We start from the raw sequence: 19735 nt of genomic DNA, 5'->3' as shown, positions 1-19735 counted from the left end.
GGTGGAATCCGAACCCACGACCTCCGAATATCGCGTCCGGTGCTCTTCCAACTGAGCTACATCGGCCGCTGTTCCCCCTGCTACTTGCTTGTGTATTTATGTTGTCTGTATACTAACCTTGAGAGTGTTCACCAGCGCCACCCTCAGCCATAGCGGCGGACGTAGAACGTCCTTTGTTACCGCCAGCGTCACATAGAACGTGATCAAGAGCGAGGGCGAAAGCTGTGCTAGAACCCTCTTACGCTACCTATGGCTTCAAGACTGCCAGAACCGAGACCTCCGTAAGCAACAAGCAGATCAATTAAAGGGAAATGAGGGTGCTCGTTATAATACATGAAAGAAAGAAGCCAACAGTCGGCGAGGCCAAGGAAAGCATTGGGGATGGTACTTTTATGTCTTTTGTTTTTTAATGTTTGCTTAGATAATCACAGAAATTAGTAATGTAATCGGTTTAGGGGAACGATAATTAAACACAAAGTAGAAGAAAAAACAACGTGCCGATGGTGGGATCCGAACCCACGACCTCCGAATATCGCGTCCGGTGCTCTTCCAACTGATCTACATCGGCCGCTGTTCCCCCTGCTACTTGCTTGGGTATTTATGTTGTCTGTATACTAAGCTTGAGAGTGTTCACCAGCGCCGCCCTCAGCCATAGCGGTGGACGTAGAATGTCCTTTGTTACCGCCAGCGTCACGTAGAACGTGATCAAGAGCGAGGGCGAAAGCTGTGCTAGAACCCTCTTACGCTACCTATGGCTTCAAGACTGCCAGAACCGAGACCCCCGTAAGCTACAAGCAGATCAATTAAAGGGAAATGAGGGTGCTCGTTATAATACATGAAAGAAAGAAGCCAACAGTCGGCGAGGCCAAGGAAAGCGTTGGGGATGGTACTTTTATGTCTTTTTTTTTTAATGTTTGCTTAGATAATTACAGAAATTAGTAATGTAATCGGTTTAGGGGAAAGATAATTAAACACAGAGTAGAAGAAAAAACAACGTGCCGATGGTGGGATCCGAACCCAACACCTCCGAATATCGCGTCCGGTGCTCTTCCAACTGAGCTACATCGGCCGCTGTTCCCCCTGCTACTTGCTTGGGTATTTATGTTGTCTGTATACTAACCTTGAGAGTGTTCACCAGCGCCACCCTCAGCCATAGCGGCGGATGTAGAACGTCCTTTGTTACCGCCAGCGTCACGTAGAACGTGATCAAGAGCGAGGGCGAAAGCTGTGCTAGAACCCTCTTACGCTACCTACGGCTTCAAGACTGCCAGAACCGAGACCCCCGTAAGCTACAAGCAGATCAATTAAAGGGAAATGAGGGTGCTCGTTATAATACATGAAAGAAAGAAGCCAACAGTCGGCGAGGCCAAGGAAAGCGTTGGGGATGGTACTTTTATGTCTTTTTTTTAATGTTTGCTTAGATAATCACAGAAATTAGTAATGTAATCGGTTTAGGGGAAAGATAATTAAACACAAAGTAGAAGAAAAAACAACGTGCCGATGGTGGGATCCGAACCCAACACCTCCGAATATCGCGTCCGGTGCTCTTCCAACTGAGCTACATCGGCCGCTGTCCCCCTGCTACTTGCTTGGGTATTTATGTTGTCTGTATACTAACCTTGAGAATGTTCACCAGCGCCACCCTCAGCCATAGCGGCGGACGTAGAACGTCCTTTGTTACCGCCAGCGTCACGTAGAACGTGATCAAGAGCGAGGGCGAAAGCTGTGCTAGAACCCTCTTACGCTACCTATGGCTTCAAGACTGCCAGAACCGAGACCCCCGTAAGCTACAAGCAGATCAATTAAAGGGAAATGAGGGTGCTCGTTATAATACATGAAAGAAAGAAGCCAACAGTCGGCGAGGCCAAGGAAAGCGTTGGGGATGGTACTTTTATGTCTTTTTGTTTTTTTTTAATGTTTGCTTGGATAATCACAGAAATTAGTAATGTAATCGGTTTAGGGGAAAGATAATTAAACACAAAGTAGAAGAAAAAACAACGTGCCGATGGTGGAATCCGAACCCACGACCTCCGAATATCGCGTCCGGTGCTCTTCCAACTGAGCTACATCGGCCGCTGTTCCCCCTGCTACTTGCTTGTGTATTTATGTTGTCTGTATACTAACCTTGAGAGTGTTCACCAGCGCCACCCTCAGCCATAGCGGCGGACGTAGAACGTCCTTTGTTACCGCCAGCGTCACGTAGAACGTGATCAAGAGCGAGGGCGAAAGCTGTGCTAGAACCCTCTTACGCTACCTATGGCTTCAAGACTGCCAGAACCGAGACCTCCGTAAGCAACAAGCAGATCAATTAAAGGGAAATGAGGGTGCTCGTTATAATACATGAAAGAAAGAAGCCAACAGTCGGCGAGGCCAAGGAAAGCATTGGGGATGGTACTTTTATGTCTTTTGTTTTTTAATGTTTGCTTAGATAATCACAGAAATTAGTAATGTAATCGGTTTAGGGGAACGATAATTAAACACAAAGTAGAAGAAAAAACAACGTGCCGATGGTGGGATCCGAACCCACGACCTCCGAATATCGCGTCCGGTGCTCTTCCAACTGATCTACATCGGCCGCTGTTCCCCCTGCTACTTGCTTGGGCATTTATGTTGTCTGTATACTAACCTTGAGGGTGTTCACCAGCGCCGCCCTCAGCCATAGCGGCGGACGTAGAACGTCCTTTGTTACCGCCAGCGTCACGTAGAACGTGATCAAGAGCGAGGGCGAAAGCTGTGCTAGAACCCTCTTACGCTACCTATGGCTTCAAGACTGCCAGAACCGAGACCCCCGTAAGCTACAAGCAGATCAATTAAAGGGAAATGAGGGTGCTCGTTATAATACATGAAAGAAAGAAGCCAACAGTCGGCGAGGCCAAGGAAAGCGTTGGGGATGGTACTTTTATGTCTTTTTTTTAATGTTTGCTTAGATAATTACAGAAATTAGTAATGTAATCGGTTTAGGGGAAAGATAATTAAACACAGAGTAGAAGAAAAAACAACGTGCCGATGGTGGGATCCGAACCCAACACCTCCGAATATCGCGTCCGGTGCTCTTCCAACTGAGCTACATCGGCCGCTGTTCCCCCTGCTACTTGCTTGGGTATTTATGTTGTCTGTATACTAACCTTGAGAGTGTTCACCAGCGCCACCCTCAGCCATAGCGGCGGACGTAGAACGTCCTTTGTTACCGCCAGCGTCACGTAGAACGTGATCAAGAGCGAGAGCGAAAGCTGTGCTAGAACCCTCTTACGCTACCTATGGCTTCAAGACTGCCAGAACCGAGACCCCCGTAAGCTACAAGCAGATCAATTAAAGGGAAATGAGGGTGCTCGTTATAATACATGAAAGAAAGAAGCCAACAGTCGGCGAGGCCAAGGAAAGCGTTGGGGATGGTACTTTTATGTCTTTTTTTTTAATGTTTGCTTAGATAATCACAGAAATTAGTAATGTAATCGGTTTAGGGGAAAGATAATTAAACACAAAGTAGAAGAAAAAACAACGTGCCGATGGTGGGATCCGAACCCAACACCTCCGAATATCGCGTCCGGTGCTCTTCCAACTGAGCTACATCGGCCGCTGTCCCCCTGCTACTTGCTTGGGTATTTATGTTGTCTGTATACTAACCTTGAGAGTGTTCACCAGCGCCACCCTCAGCCATAGCGGCGGACGTAGAACGTCCTTTGATACCGCCAGCGTCACGTAGAACGTGATCAAGAGCGAGGGCGAAAGCTGTGCTAGAACCCTCTTACGCTACCTATGGCTTCAAGACTGCCAGAACCGAGACCCCCGTAAGCTACAAGCAGATCAATTAAAGGGAAATGAGGGTGCTCGTTATAATACATGAAAGAAAGAAGCCAACAGTCGGCGAGGCCAAGGAAAGCGTTGGGTATGGTACTTTTATGTCTTTTTTTTAATGTTTGCTTAGATAATCACAGAAATTAGTAATGTAATCGGTTTAGGGGAACGATAATTAAACACAAAGTAGAAGAAAAACCAACGTGCCGATTTTGGGATCCGAACCCATGACCTCCGAATATCGCGTCCGGTGCTCTTCCAACTGAGCTACATCGGCCGCTGTTCCCCCTGCTACTTGCTTGGGTATTTATGTTGTCTGTATACTAACCTTGAGAGTGTTCACCAGCGCCACCCTCAGCCATAGCGGCGGACGTAGAACGTCCTTTGTTACCGCCAGCGTCACGTAGAACGTGATCAAGAGCGAGGGCGAAAGCTGTGCTAGAACCTTCTTACGCTACCTATGGCTTCAAGACCGCCAGAACCGAGACCCCCGTAAGCTACAAGCAGATCAATTAAAGGGAAATGAGGGTGCTCGTTATAATACATGAAAGAAAGAAGCCAACAGTCGGCGAGGCCAAGGAAAGCGTTGGGGATGGTACTTTTATGTCTTTTTTTTTATGTTTGCTTGGATAATCACAGAAATTAGTAATGTAATCGGTTTAGGCGAAAGATAATTAAACACAAAGTAGAAGAAAAAACAACGTGCCGATGGTGGAATCCAAACCCACGACCTCCGAATATCGCGTCCGGTGCTCTTCCAACTGAGCTACATCGGCCGCTGTTCCCCCTGCTACTTGCTTGGGTATTTATGTTGTCTGTATACTAACCTTGAGAGTGTTCACCAGCGCCACCCTCAGCCATATCGGCGGACGTAGAACGTCCTTTGTTACCGCCAGCGTCACGTAGAACGTGATCAAGAGCGAGGGCGAAAGCTGTGCTAGAACCCTCTTACGCTACCTATGGCTTCAAGACTGCCAGAACCGAGACCTCCGTAAGCTACAAGCAGATCAATTAAAGGGAAATGAGGGTGCTCGTTATAATACATGAAAGAAAGAAGCCAACAGTCGGCGAGGCCAAGGAAAGCGTTGGGGATGGTACTTTTATGTCTTTTTTTTAATGTTTGCTTAGATAATCACAGAAATTAGTAATGTAATCGGTTTAGGGGAACGATAATTAAACACAAAGTAGAAGAAAAAACAACGTGCCGATGGTGGGATCCTAACCCACGACCTCCGAATATCGCGTCCGGTGCTCTTCCAACTGAGCTACATCGGCCGCTGTTCCCCCTGCTACTTGCTTGGGTATTTATGTTGTCTGTATACTAACCTTGAGAGTGTTCACCAGCGCCACCCTCAGCCATAGCGGCGGACGTAGAACGTCCTTTGTTACCGCCAGCGTCACGTAGAACGTGATCAAGAGCGAGGGCGAAAGCTGTGCTAGAACCCTCTTACGCTACCTATGGCTTCAAGACTGCCAGAACCGAGACCCCCGTAAGCTACAAGCAGATCAATTAAAGGGAAATGAGGGTGCTCGTTATAATACATGAAAGAAAGAAGCCAACAGTCGGCGAGGCCAAGGAAAGCGTTGGGGATGGTACTTTTATGTCTTTTTGTTTTTTTTTTAATGTTTGCTTGGATAATCACAGAAATTAGTAATGTAATCGGTTTAGGGGAAAGATAATTAAACACAAAGTAGAAGAAAAAACAACGTGCCGATGGTGGAATCCGAACCCACGACCTCCGAATACCGCGTCCGGTGCTCTTCCAACTGAGCTACATCGGCCGCTGTTCCCCCTGCTACTTGCTTGTGTATTTATGTTGTCTGTATACTAACCTTGAGAGTGTTCACCAGCGCCACCCTCAGCCATAGCGGCGGACGTAGAACGTCCTTTGTTACCGCCAGCGTCACGTAGAACGTGATCAAGAGCGAGGGCGAAAGCTGTGCTAGAACCCTCTTACGCTACCTATGGCTTCAAGACTGCCAGAACCGAGACCTCCGTAAGCAACAAGCAGATCAATTAAAGGGAAATGAGGGTGCTCGTTATAATACATGAAAGAAAGAAGCCAACAGTCGGCGAGGCCAAGGAAAGCATTGGGGATGGTACTTTTATGTCTTTTGTTTTTTAATGTTTGCTTAGATAATCACAGAAATTAGTAATGTAATCGGTTTAGGGGAACGATAATTAAACACAAAGTAGAAGAAAAAACAACGTGCCGATGGTGGGATCCGAACCCACGACCTCCGAATATCGCGTCCGGTGCTCTTCCAACTGATCTACATCGGCCGCTGTTCCCCCTGCTACTTGCTTGGGTATTTATGTTGTCTGTATACTAACCTTGAGAGTGTTCATCAGCGCCACCCTCAGCCATAGCGGCGGACGTAGAACGTCCTTTGTTACCGCCAGCGTCACGTAGAACGTGATCAAGAGCGAGGGCGAAAGCTGTGCTAGAACCCTCTTACGCTACCTATGGCTTCAAGACTGCCAGAACCGATACCCCCGTAAGCTACAAGCAGATCAATTAAAGGGAAATGAGGGTGCTCGTTATAATACATGAAAGAAAGAAGCCAACAGTCTGCGAGGCCAAGGAAAGCATTGGGGATGGCACTTTTATGTCTTTTTTTTATGTTTGCTTAGATAATTACAGAAATTAGTAATGTAATCGGTTTAGGGGAAAGATAATTAAACACAGAGTAGAAGAAAAAACAACGTGCCGATGGTGGGATCCGAACCCAACACCTCCGAATATCGCGTCCGGTGCTCTTCCAACTGAGCTACATCGGCCGCTGTTCCCCCTGCTACTTGCTTGGGTATTTATGTTGTCTGTATACTAACATTTAGAGTGTTCACCAGCGCCACCCTCAGCCATAGCGGCGGACGTAGAACGTCCTTTGTTACCGCCAGCGTCACGTAGAACGTGATCAAGAGCGAGGGCGAAAGCTGTGCTAGAACCCTCTTACGCTACCTATGGCTTCAAGACTGCCAGAACCGAGACCCCCGTAAGCTACAAGCAGATCAATTAAAGGGAAATGAGGGTGCTCGTTATAATACATGAAAGAAAGAAGCCAACAGTCGGCGAGGCCAAGGAAAGCGTTGGGGATGGTACTTTTATGTCTTTTTTTTTAATGTTTGCTTAGATAATCACAGAAATTAGTAATGTAATCGGTTTTGGGGAAAGATAATTAAACACAAAGTAGAAGAAAAAACAACGTGCCGATGGTGGGATCCGAACCCAACACCTCCGAATATCGCGTCCGGTGCTCTTCCAACTGAGCTACATCGGCCGCTGTCCCCCTGCTACTTGCTTGGGTATTTATGTTGTCTGTATACTAACCTTGAGAGTGTTCACCAGCGCCACCCTCAGCCATAGCGGCGGACGTAGAACGTCCTTTGTTACCGCCAGCGTCACGTAGAACGTGATCAAGAGCGAGGGCGAAAGCTGTGCTAGAACCCTCTTACGCTACCTATGGCTTCAAGACTGCCAGAACCGAGACCCCCGTAAGCTACAAGCAGATCAATTAAAGGGAAATGAGGGTGCTCGTTATAATACATGAAAGAAAGAAGCCAACAGTCGGCGAGGCCAAGGAAAGCGTTGGGTATGGTACTTTTATGTCTTTTTTTTAATGTTTGCTTAGATAATCACAGAAATTAGTAATGTAATCGGTTTAGGGGAACGATAATTAAACACAAAGTAGAAGAAAAACCAACGTGCCGATTTTGGGATCCGAACCCATGACCTCCGAATATCGCGTCCGGTGCTCTTCCAACTGAGCTACATCGGCCGCTGTTCCCCCTGCTACTTGCTTGGGTATTTATGTTGTCTGTATACTAACCTTGAGAGTGTTCACCAGCGCCACCCTCAGCCATAGCGGCGGACGTAGAACGTCCTTTGTTACCGCCAGCGTCACGTAGAACGTGATCAAGAGCGAGGGCGAAAGCTGTGCTAGAACCTTCTTACGCTACCTATGGCTTCAAGACCGCCAGAACCGAGACCCCCGTAAGCTACAAGCAGATCAATTAAAGGGAAATGAGGGTGCTCGTTATAATACATGAAAGAAAGAAGCCAACAGTCGGCGAGGCCAAGGAAAGCGTTGGGGATGGTACTTTTATGTCTTTTTTTTTATGTTTGCTTGGATAATCACAGAAATTAGTAATGTAATCGGTTTAGGCGAAAGATAATTAAACACAAAGTAGAAGAAAAAACAACGTGCCGATGGTGGAATCCAAACCCACGACCTCCGAATATCGCGTCCGGTGCTCTTCCAACTGAGCTACATCGGCCGCTGTTCCCCCTGCTACTTGCTTGGGTATTTATGTTGTCTGTATACTAACCTTGAGAGTGTTCACCAGCGCCACCCTCAGCCATAGCGGCGGACGTAGAACGTCCTTTGTTACCGCCAGCGTCACGTAGAACGTGATCAAGAGCGAGGGCGAAAGCTGTGCTAGAACCCTCTTACGCTACCTATGGCTTCAAGACTGCCAGAACCGAGACCTCCGTAAGCTACAAGCAGATCAATTAAAGGGAAATGAGGGTGCTCGTTATAATACATGAAAGAAAGAAGCCAACAGTCGGCGAGGCCAAGGAAAGCGTTGGGGATGGTACTTTTATGTCTTTTTTTTAATGTTTGCTTAGATAATCACAGAAATTAGTAATGTAATCGGTTTAGGGGAACGATAATTAAACACAAAGTAGAAGAAAAAACAACGTGCCGATGGTGGGATCCTAACCCACGACCTCCGAATATCGCGTCCGGTGCTCTTCCAACTGAGCTACATCGGCCGCTGTTCCCCCTGCTACTTGCTTGGGTATTTATGTTGTCTGTATACTAACCTTGAGAGTGTTCACCAGCGCCACCCTCAGCCATAGCGGCGGACGTAGAACGTCCTTTGTTACCGCCAGCGTCACGTAGAACGTGATCAAGAGCGAGGGCGAAAGCTGTGCTAGAACCCTCTTACGCTACCTATGGCTTCAAGACTGCCAGAACCGAGACCCCCGTAAGCTACAAGCAGATCAATTAAAGGGAAATGAGGGTGCTCGTTATAATACATGAAAGAAAGAAGCCAACAGTCGGCGAGGCCAAGGAAAGCGTTGGGGATGGTACTTTTATGTCTTTTTTTTTAATTTTTGCTTAGATAATCACAGAAATTAGTAATGTAATCGGTTTAGGGGAAAGATAATTAAACACAAAGTAGAAGAAAAAACAACGTGCCGATGGCGGGATCCTAACCCACGACCTCCGAATATCGCGTCCGGTGCTCTTCCAACTGAGCTACATCGGCCGCTGTTCCCCCTGCTACTTTCTTGGGTATTTATGTTGTCTGTATACTAACCTTGAGAGTGTTCACCAGCGCCACCCTCAGCCATAGCGGCGGACGTAGAACGTCCTTTGTTACCGCCAGCGTCACGTAGAACGTGATCAAGAGCGAGGGCGAAAGCTGTGCTAGAACCCTCTTACGCTACCTATGGCTTCAAGACTGCCAGAACCGAGACCCCCGTAAGCTACAAGCAGATCAATTAAAGGGAAATGAGGGTGCTCGTTATAATACATGAAAGAAAGAAGCCAACAGTCGGCGAGGCCAAGGAAAGTGTTGGGGATGGTACTTTTATGTCTTTTTTTAATTTTTGCTTAGATAATCACAGAAATTAGTAATGTAATCGGTTTAGGGGAAAGATAATTAAACACAAAGTAGAAGAAAAAACAACGTGCCGATGGTGGGATCCGAACCCAACACCTCCGAATATCGCGTCCGGTGCTCTTCCAACTGAGCTACATCGGCCGCTGTTCCCCCTGCTACTTGCTTGGGTATTTATGTTGTCTGTATACTAACCTTGAGAGTGTTCACCAGCGCCACCCTCAGCCATAGCGGCGGACGTAGAACGTCCTTTGTTACCGCCAGCGTCACGTAGAACGTGATCAAGAGCGAGGGCGAAAGCTGTGCTAGAACCCTCTTACGCTACCTATGGCTTCAAGACTGCCAGAACCGAGACCCCCGTAAGCTACAAGCAGATCAATTAAAGGGAAATGAGGGTGCTCGTTATAATACATGAAAGAAAGAAGCCAACAGTCGGCGAGGCCAAGGAAAGCGTTGGGGATGGTACTTTTATGTCTTTTTGTTTTTTTTTAATGTTTGCTTGGATAATCACAGAAATTAGTAATGTAATCGGTTTAGGGGAAAGATAATTAAACACAAAGTAGAAGAAAAAACAACGTGCCGATGGTGGAATCCGAACCCACGACCTCCGAATACCGCGTCCGGTGCTCTTCCAACTGAGCTACATCGGCCGCTGTTCCCCCTGCTACTTGCTTGTGTATTTATGTTGTCTGTATACTAACCTTGAGAGTGTTCACCAGCGCCACCCTCAGCCATAGCGGCGGACGTAGAACGTCCTTTGTTACCGCCAGCGTCACGTAGAACGTGATCAAGAGCGAGGGCGAAAGCTGTGCTAGAACCCTCTTACGCTACCTATGGCTTCAAGACTGCCAGAACCGAGACCTCCGTAAGCAACAAGCAGATCAATTAAAGGGAAATGAGGGTGCTCGTTATAATACATGAAAGAAAGAAGCCAACAGTCGGCGAGGCCAAGGAAAGCATTGGGGATGGTACTTTTATGTCTTTTGTTTTTTAATGTTTGCTTAGATAATCACAGAAATTAGTAATGTAATCGGTTTAGGGGAACGATAATTAAACACAAAGTAGAAGAAAAAACAACGTGCCGATGGTGGGATCCGAACCCACGACCTCCGAATATCGCGTCCGGTGCTCTTCCAACTGATCTACATCGGCCGCTGTTCCCCCTGCTACTTGCTTGGGTATTTATGTTGTCTGTATACTAACCTTGAGAGTGTTCATCAGCGCCACCCTCAGCCATAGCGGCGGACGTAGAACGTCCTTTGTTACCGCCAGCGTCACGTAGAACGTGATCAAGAGCGAGGGCGAAAGCTGTGCTAGAACCCTCTTACGCTACCTATGGCTTCAAGACTGCCAGAACCGATACCCCCGTAAGCTACAAGCAGATCAATTAAAGGGAAATGAGGGTGCTCGTTATAATACATGAAAGAAAGAAGCCAACAGTCGGCGAGGCCAAGGAAAGCGTTGGGGATGGCACTTTTATGTCTTTTTTTTATGTTTGCTTAGATAATTACAGAAATTAGTAATGTAATCGGTTTAGGGGAAAGATAATTAAACACAGAGTAGAAGAAAAAACAACGTGCCGATGGCGGGATCCGAACCCAACACCTCCGAATATCGCGTCCGGTGCTCTTCCAACTGAGCTACATCGGCCGCTGTTCCCCCTGCTACTTGCTTGGGTATTTATGTTGTCTGTATACTAACCTTGAGAGTGTTCACCAGCGCCACCCTCAGCCATAGCGGCGGACGTAGAACGTCCTTTGCTACCGCCAGCGTCACGTAGAACGTGATCAAGAGCGAGGGCGAAAGCTGTGCTAGAACCCTCTTACGCTACCTATGGCTTCAAGACTGCCAGAACCGAGACCCCCGTAAGCTACAAGCAGATCAATTAAAGGGAAATGAGGGTGCTCGTTATAATACATGAAAGAAAGAAGCCAACAGTCGGCGAGGCCAAGGAAAGCGTTGGGGATGGTACTTTTGTCTTTTTTTTAATGTTTGCTTAGATAATCACAGAAATTAGTAATGTAATCGGTTTAGGGGAAAGATAATTAAACACAAAGTAGAAGAAAAAACAACGTGCCGATGGTGGGATCCGAACCCAACACCTCCGAATATCGCGTCCGGTGCTCTTCCAACTGAGCTACATCGGCCGCTGTTCCCCCTGCTACTTGCTTGGGTATTTATGTTGTCTGTATACTAACATTTAGAGTGTTCACCAGCGCCACCCTCAGCCATAGCGGCGGACGTAGAACGTCCTTTGTTACCGCCAGCGTCACGTAGAACGTGATCAAGAGCGAGGGCGAAAGCTGTGCTAGAACCCTCTTACGCTACCTATGGCTTCAAGACTGCCAGAACCGAGACCCCCGTAAGCTACAAGCAGATCAATTAAAGGGAAATGAGGGTGCTCGTTATAATACATGAAAGAAAGAAGCCAACAGTCGGCGAGGCCAAGGAAAGCATTGGGGATGGTACTTTTATGTCTTTTTTTTTTAATGTTTGCTTAGATAATCACAGAAATTAGTAATGTAATCGGTTTAGGGGAAAGATAATTAAACACAAAGTAGAAGAAAAAACAACGTGCCGATGGTGGGATCCGAACCCAACACCTCCGAATATCGCGTCCGGTGCTCTTCCAACTGAGCTACATCGGCCGCTGTCCCCCTGCTACTTGCTTGGGTATTTATGTTGTCTGTATACTAACCTTGAGAGTGTTCACCAGCGCCACCCTCAGCCATAGCGGCGGACGTAGAACGTCCTTTGTTACCGCCAGCGTCACGTAGAACGTGATCAAGAGCGAGGGCGAAAGCTGTGCTAGAACCCTCTTACGCTACCTATGGCTTCAAGACTGCCAGAACCGAGACCCCCGTAAGCTACAAGCAGATCAATTAAAGGGAAATGAGGGTGCTCGTTATAATACATGAAAGAAAGAAGCCAACAGTCGGCGAGGCCAAGGAAAGCGTTGGGTATGGTACTTTTATGTCTTTTTTTTAATGTTTGCTTAGATAATCACAGAAATTAGTAATGTAATCGGTTTAGGGGAACGATAATTAAACACAAAGTAGAAGAAAAACCAACGTGCCGATTTTGGGATCCGAACCCATGACCTCCGAATATCGCGTCCGGTGCTCTTCCAACTGAGCTACATCGGCCGCTGTTCCCCCTGCTACTTGCTTGGGTATTTATGTTGTCTGTATACTAACCTTGAGAGTGTTCACCAGCGCCACCCTCAGCCATAGCGGCGGACGTAGAACGTCCTTTGTTACCGCCAGCGTCACGTAGAACGTGATCAAGAGCGAGGGCGAAAGCTGTGCTAGAACCTTCTTACGCTACCTATGGCTTCAAGACCGCCAGAACCGAGACCCCCGTAAGCTACAAGCAGATCAATTAAAGGGAAATGAGGGTGCTCGTTATAATACATGAAAGAAAGAAGCCAACAGTCGGCGAGGCCAAGGAAAGCGTTGGGGATGGTACTTTTATGTCTTTTTTTTTATGTTTGCTTGGATAATCACAGAAATTAGTAATGTAATCGGTTTAGGCGAAAGATAATTAAACACAAAGTAGAAGAAAAAACAACGTGCCGATGGTGGAATCCAAACCCACGACCTCCGAATATCGCGTCCGGTGCTCTTCCAACTGAGCTACATCGGCCGCTGTTCCCCCTGCTACTTGCTTGGGTATTTATGTTGTCTGTATACTAACCTTGAGAGTGTTCACCAGCGCCACCCTCAGCCATAGCGGCGGACGTAGAACGTCCTTTGTTACCGCCAGCGTCACGTAGAACGTGATCAAGAGCGAGGGCGAAAGCTGTGCTAGAACCCTCTTACGCTACCTATGGCTTCAAGACTGCCAGAACCGAGACCTCCGTAAGCTACAAGCAGATCAATTAAAGGGAAATGAGGGTGCTCGTTATAATACATGAAAGAAAGAAGCCAACAGTCGGCGAGGCCAAGGAAAGCGTTGGGGATGGTACTTTTATGTCTTTTTTTTAATGTTTGCTTAGATAATCACAGAAATTAGTAATGTAATCGGTTTAGGGGAACGATAATTAAACACAAAGTAGAAGAAAAAACAACGTGCCGATGGTGGGATCCTAACCCACGACCTCCGAATATCGCGTCCGGTGCTCTTCCAACTGAGCTACATCGGCCGCTGTTCCCCCTGCTACTTTCTTGGGTATTTATGTTGTCTGTATACTAACCTTGAGAGTGTTCACCAGCGCCACCCTCAGCCATAGCGGCGGACGTAGAACGTCCTTTGTTACCGCCAGCGTCACGTAGAACGTGATCAAGAGCGAGGGCGAAAGCTGTGCTAGAACCCTCTTACGCTACCTATGGCTTCAAGACTGCCAGAACCGAGACCCCCGTAAGCTACAAGCAGATCAATTAAAGGGAAATGAGGGTGCTCGTTATAATACATGAAAGAAAGAAGCCAACAGTCGGCGAGGCCAAGGAAAGCGTTGGGGATGGTACTTTTATGTCTTTTTTTAATTTTTGCTTAGATAATCACAGAAATTAGTAATGTAATCGGTTTAGGGGAAAGATAATTAAACACAAAGTAGAAGAAAAAACAACGTGCCGATGGTGGGATCCGAACCCAACACCTCCGAATATCGCGTCCGGTGCTCTTCCAACTGAGCTACATCGGCCGCTGTTCCCCCTGCTACTTGCTTGGGTATTTATGTTGTCTGTATACTAACCTTGAGAGTGTTCACCAGCGCCACCCTCAGCCATAGCGGCGGACGTAGAACGTCCTTTGTTACCGCCAGCGTCACGTAGAACGTGATCAAGAGCGAGGGCGAAAGCTGTGCTAGAACCCTCTTACGCTACCTATGGCTTCAAGACTGCCAGAACCGAGACCCCCGTAAGCTACAAGCAGATCAATTAAAGGGAAATGAGGGTGCTCGTTATAATACATGAAAGAAAGAAGCCAACAGTCGGCGAGGCCAAGGAAAGCGTTGGGGATGGTACTTTTATGTCTTTTTGTTTTTTTTTAATGTTTGCTTGGATAATCACAGAAATTAGTAATGTAATCGGTTTAGGGGAAAGATAATTAAACACAAAGTAGAAGAAAAAACAACGTGCCGATGGTGGAATCCGAACCCACGACCTCCGAATACCGCGTCCGGTGCTCTTCCAACTGAGCTACATCGGCCGCTGTTCCCCCTGCTACTTGCTTGTGTATTTATGTTGTCTGTATACTAACCTTGAGAGTGTTCACCAGCGCCACCCTCAGCCATAGCGGCGGACGTAGAACGTCCTTTGTTACCGCCAGCGTCACGTAGAACGTGATCAAGAGCGAGGGCGAAAGCTGTGCTAGAACCCTCTTACGCTACCTATGGCTTCAAGACTGCCAGAACCGAGACCTCCGTAAGCAACAAGCAGATCAATTAAAGGGAAATGAGGGTGCTCGTTATAATACATGAAAGAAAGAAGCCAACAGTCGGCGAGGCCAAGGAAAGCATTGGGGATGGTACTTTTATGTCTTTTGTTTTTTAATGTTTGCTTAGATAATCACAGAAATTAGTAATGTAATCGGTTTAGGGGAACGATAATTAAACACAAAGTAGAAGAAAAAACAACGTGCCGATGGTGGGATCCGAACCCACGACCTCCGAATATCGCGTCCGGTGCTCTTCCAACTGATCTACATCGGCCGCTGTTCCCCCTGCTACTTGCTTGGGTATTTATGTTGTCTGTATACTAACCTTGAGAGTGTTCATCAGCGCCACCCTCAGCCATAGCGGCGGACGTAGAACGTCCTTTGTTACCGCCAGCGTCACGTAGAACGTGATCAAGAGCGAGGGCGAAAGCTGTGCTAGAACCCTCTTACGCTACCTATGGCTTCAAGACTGCCAGAACCGATACCCCCGTAAGCTACAAGCAGATCAATTAAAGGGAAATGAGGGTGCTCGTTATAATACATGAAAGAAAGAAGCCAACAGTCGGCGAGGCCAAGGAAAGCGTTGGGGATGGCACTTTTATGTCTTTTTTTTATGTTTGCTTAGATAATTACAGAAATTAGTAATGTAATCGGTTTAGGGGAAAGATAATTAAACACAGAGTAGAAGAAAAAACAACGTGCCGATGGCGGGATCCGAACCCAACACCTCCGAATATCGCGTCCGGTGCTCTTCCAACTGAGCTACATCGGCCGCTGTTCCCCCTGCTACTTGCTTGGGTATTTATGTTGTCTGTATACTAACCTTGAGAGTGTTCACCAGCGCCACCCTCAGCCATAGCGGCGGACGTAGAACGTCCTTTGCTACCGCCAGCGTCACGTAGAACGTGATCAAGAGCGAGGGCGAAAGCTGTGCTAGAACCCTCTTACGCTACCTATGGCTTCAAGACTGCCAGAACCGAGACCCCCGTAAGCTACAAGCAGATCAATTAAAGGGAAATGAGGGTGCTCGTTATAATACATGAAAGAAAGAAGCCAACAGTCGGCGAGGCCAAGGAAAGCGTTGGGGATGGTACTTTTGTCTTTTTTTTAATGTTTGCTTAGATAATCACAGAAATTAGTAATGTAATCGGTTTAGGGGAAAGATAATTAAACACAAAGTAGAAGAAAAAACAACGTGCCGATGGTGGGATCCGAACCCAACACCTCCGAATATCGCGTCCGGTGCTCTTCCAACTGAGCTACATCGGCCGCTGTTCCCCCTGCTACTTGCTTGGGTATTTATGTTGTCTGTATACTAACATTTAGAGTGTTCACCAGCGCCACCCTCAGCCATAGCGGCGGACGTAGAACGTCCTTTGTTACCGCCAGCGTCACGTAGAACGTGATCAAGAGCGAGGGCGAAAGCTGTGCTAGAACCCTCTTACGCTACCTATGGCTTCAAGACTGCCAGAACCGAGACCCCCGTAAGCTACAAGCAGATCAATTAAAGGGAAATGAGGGTGCTCGTTATAATACATGAAAGAAAGAAGCCAACAGTCGGCGAGGCCAAGGAAAGCGTTGGGGATGGTACTTTTATGTCTTTTTTTTTTAATGTTTGCTTAGATAATCACAGAAATTAGTAATGTAATCGGTTTAGGGGAAAGATAATTAAACACAAAGTAGAAGAAAAAACAACGTGCCGATGGTGGGATCCGAACCCAACACCTCCGAATATCGCGTCCGGTGCTCTTCCAACTGAGCTACATCGGCCGCTGTCCCCCTGCTACTTGCTTGGGTATTTATGTTGTCTGTATACTAACCTTGAGAGTGTTCACCAGCGCCACCCTCAGCCATAGCGGCGGACGTAGAACGTCCTTTGTTACCGCCAGCGTCACGTAGAACGTGATCAAGAGCGAGGGCGAAAGCTGTGCTAGAACCCTCTTACGCTACCTATGGCTTCAAGACTGCCAGAACCGAGACCCCCGTAAGCTACAAGCAGATCAATTAAAGGGAAATGAGGGTGCTCGTTATAATACATGAAAGAAAGAAGCCAACAGTCGGCGAGGCCAAGGAAAGCGTTGGGTATGGTACTTTTATGTCTTTTTTTTTAATGTTTGCTTAGATAATCACAGAAATTAGTAATGTAATCGGTTTAGGGGAACGATAATTAAACACAAAGTAGAAGAAAAACCAACGTGCCGATTTTGGGATCCGAACCCATGACCTCCGAATATCGCGTCCGGTGCTCTTCCAACTGAGCTACATCGGCCGCTGTTCCCCCTGCTACTTGCTTGGGTATTTATGTTGTCTGTATACTAACCTTGAGAGTGTTCACCAGCGCCACCCTCAGCCATAGCGGCGGACGTAGAACGTCCTTTGTTACCGCCAGCGTCACGTAGAACGTGATCAAGAGCGAGGGCGAAAGCTGTGCTAGAACCTTCTTACGCTACCTATGGCTTCAAGACCGCCAGAACCGAGACCCCCGTAAGCTACAAGCAGATCAATTAAAGGGAAATGAGGGTGCTCGTTATAATACATGAAAGAAAGAAGCCAACAGTCGGCGAGGCCAAGGAAAGCGTTGGGGATGGTACTTTTATGTCTTTTTTTTTATGTTTGCTTGGATAATCACAGAAATTAGTAATGTAATCGGTTTAGGCGAAAGATAATTAAACACAAAGTAGAAGAAAAAACAACGTGCCGATGGTGGAATCCAAACCCACGACCTCCGAATATCGCGTCCGGTGCTCTTCCAACTGAGCTACATCGGCCGCTGTTCCCCCTGCTACTTGCTTGGGTATTTATGTTGTCTGTATACTAACCTTGAGAGTGTTCACCAGCGCCACCCTCAGCCATAGCGGCGGACGTAGAACGTCCTTTGTTACCGCCAGCGTCACGTAGAACGTGATCAAGAGCGAGGGCGAAAGCTGTGCTAGAACCCTCTTACGCTACCTATGGCTTCAAGACTGCCAGAACCGAGACCTCCGTAAGCTACAAGCAGATCAATTAAAGGGAAATGAGGGTGCTCGTTATAATACATGAAAGAAAGAAGCCAACAGTCGGCGAGGCCAAGGAAAGCGTTGGGGATGGTACTTTTATGTCTTTTTTTTTAATGTTTGCTTAGATAATCACAGAAATTAGTAATGTAATCGGTTTAGGGGAACGATAATTAAACACAAAGTAGAAGAAAAAACAACGTGCCGATGGTAGGATCCTAACCCACGACCTCCGAATATCGCGTCCGGTGCTCTTCCAACTGAGCTACATCGGCCGCTGTTCCCCCTGCTACTTGCTTGGGTATTTATGTTGTCTGTATACTAACCTTGAGAGTGTTCACCAGCGCCACCCTCAGCCATAGCGGCGGACGTAGAACGTCCTTTGTTACCGCCAGCGTCACGTAGAACGTGATCAAGAGCGAGGGCGAAAGCTGTGCTAGAACCCTCTTACGCTACCTATGGCTTCAAGACTGCCAGAACCGAGACCCCCGTAAGCTACAAGCAGATCAATTAAAGGGAAATGAGGGTGCTCGTTATAATACATGAAAGAAAGAAGCCAACAGTCGGCGAGGCCAAGGAAAGCGTTGGGGATGGTACTTTTATGTCTTTTTCTTTAATTTTTGCTTAGATAATCACAGAAATTAGTAATGTAATCGGTTTAGGGGAAAGATAATTAAACAAAAGTAGAAGAAAAAACAACGTGCCGATGGTGGGATCCGAACCCAACACCTCCGAATATCGCGTCCGGTGCTCTTCCAACTGAGCTACATCGGCCGCTGTTCCCCCTGCTACTTGCTTGGGTATTTATGTTGTCTGTATACTAACCTTGAGAGTGTTCACCAGCGCCACCCTCAGCCATAGCGGCGGACGTAGAACGTCCTTTGTTACCGCCAGCGTCACGTAGAACGTGATCAAGAGCGAGGGCGAAAGCTGTGCTAGAACCCTCTTACGCTACCTATGGCTTCAAGACTGCCAGAACCGAGACCCCCGTAAGCTACAAGCAGATCAATTAAAGGGAAATGAGGGTGCTCGTTATAATACATGAAAGAAAGAAGCCAACAGTCGGCGAGGCCAAGGAAAGCGTTGGGGATGGTACTTTTATGTCTTTTTGTTTTTTTTTAATGTTTGCTTGGATAATCACAGAAATTAGTAATGTAATCGTTTAGGGGAAAGATAATTAAACACAAAGTAGAAGAAAAAACAACGTGCCGATGGTGGAATCCGAACCCACGACCTCCGAATACCGCGTCCGGTGCTCTTCCAACTGAGCTACATCGGCCGCTGTTCCCCCTGCTACTTGCTTGTGTATTTATGTTGTCTGTATACTAACCTTGAGAGTGTTCACCAGCGCCACCCTCAGCCATAGCGGCGGACGTAGAACGTCCTTTGTTACCGCCAGCGTCACGTAGAACGTGATCAAGAGCGAGGGCGAAAGCTGTGCTAGAACCCTCTTACGCTACCTATGGCTTCAAGACTGCCAGAACCGAGACCTCCGTAAGCAACAAGCAGATCAATTAAAGGGAAATGAGGGTGCTCGTTATAATACATGAAAGAAAGAAGCCAACAGTCGGCGAGGCCAAGGAAAGCATTGGGGATGGTACTTTTATGTCTTTTGTTTTTTAATGTTGGCTTAGATAATCACAGAAATTAGTAATGTAATCGGTTTAGGGGAACGATAATTAAACACAAAGTAGAAGAAAAAACAACGTGCCGATGGTGGGATCCGAACCCACGACCTCCGAATATCGCGTCCGGTGCTCTTCCAACTGATCTACATCGGCCGCTGTTCCCCCTGCTACTTGCTTGGGTATTTATGTTGTCTGTATACTAACCTTGAGAGTGTTCATCAGCGCCACCCTCAGCCATAGCGGCGGACGTAGAACGTCCTTTGTTACCGCCAGCGTCACGTAGAACGTGATCAAGAGCGAGGGCGAAAGCT

The 19735-nt window shown here is 47.2% G+C and overlaps 4 non-coding genes across 4 annotated transcripts; all 4 read right to left on the bottom strand.

The window, feature by feature from the left end:
- Window positions 1-5504: 5504 nt before the first annotated feature.
- On the bottom strand, window positions 5505-5577 carry TRNAP-CGG (transfer RNA proline (anticodon CGG)). The gene has a single exon. It is a non-coding gene; the product is annotated as a tRNA-Pro (tRNA).
- A 4427-nt stretch (window positions 5578-10004) lies between these two features.
- TRNAP-CGG (transfer RNA proline (anticodon CGG)) lies at window positions 10005-10077 on the bottom strand. The gene has a single exon. It is a non-coding gene; the product is annotated as a tRNA-Pro (tRNA).
- Window positions 10078-14502: 4425 nt separating this feature from the next.
- TRNAP-CGG (transfer RNA proline (anticodon CGG)) lies at window positions 14503-14575 on the bottom strand. Its single transcript has one exon. It is a non-coding gene; the product is annotated as a tRNA-Pro (tRNA).
- Window positions 14576-19002: 4427 nt separating this feature from the next.
- TRNAP-CGG (transfer RNA proline (anticodon CGG)) lies at window positions 19003-19075 on the bottom strand. The gene has a single exon. It is a non-coding gene; the product is annotated as a tRNA-Pro (tRNA).
- Window positions 19076-19735: the final 660 nt, after the last annotated feature.

The sequence above is a fragment of the Amblyomma maculatum genome, unplaced genomic scaffold (assembly GCF_055883805.1).
Source record: "Amblyomma maculatum isolate TAMU_Amacu unplaced genomic scaffold, ASM5588380v1 scaffold_43, whole genome shotgun sequence".
NCBI lineage: Eukaryota > Metazoa > Arthropoda > Arachnida > Ixodida > Ixodidae > Amblyomma > Amblyomma maculatum.
Note: the sequence above shows the minus strand (reverse complement) of the source record. Positions and strands in the feature narration are given on the sequence as shown.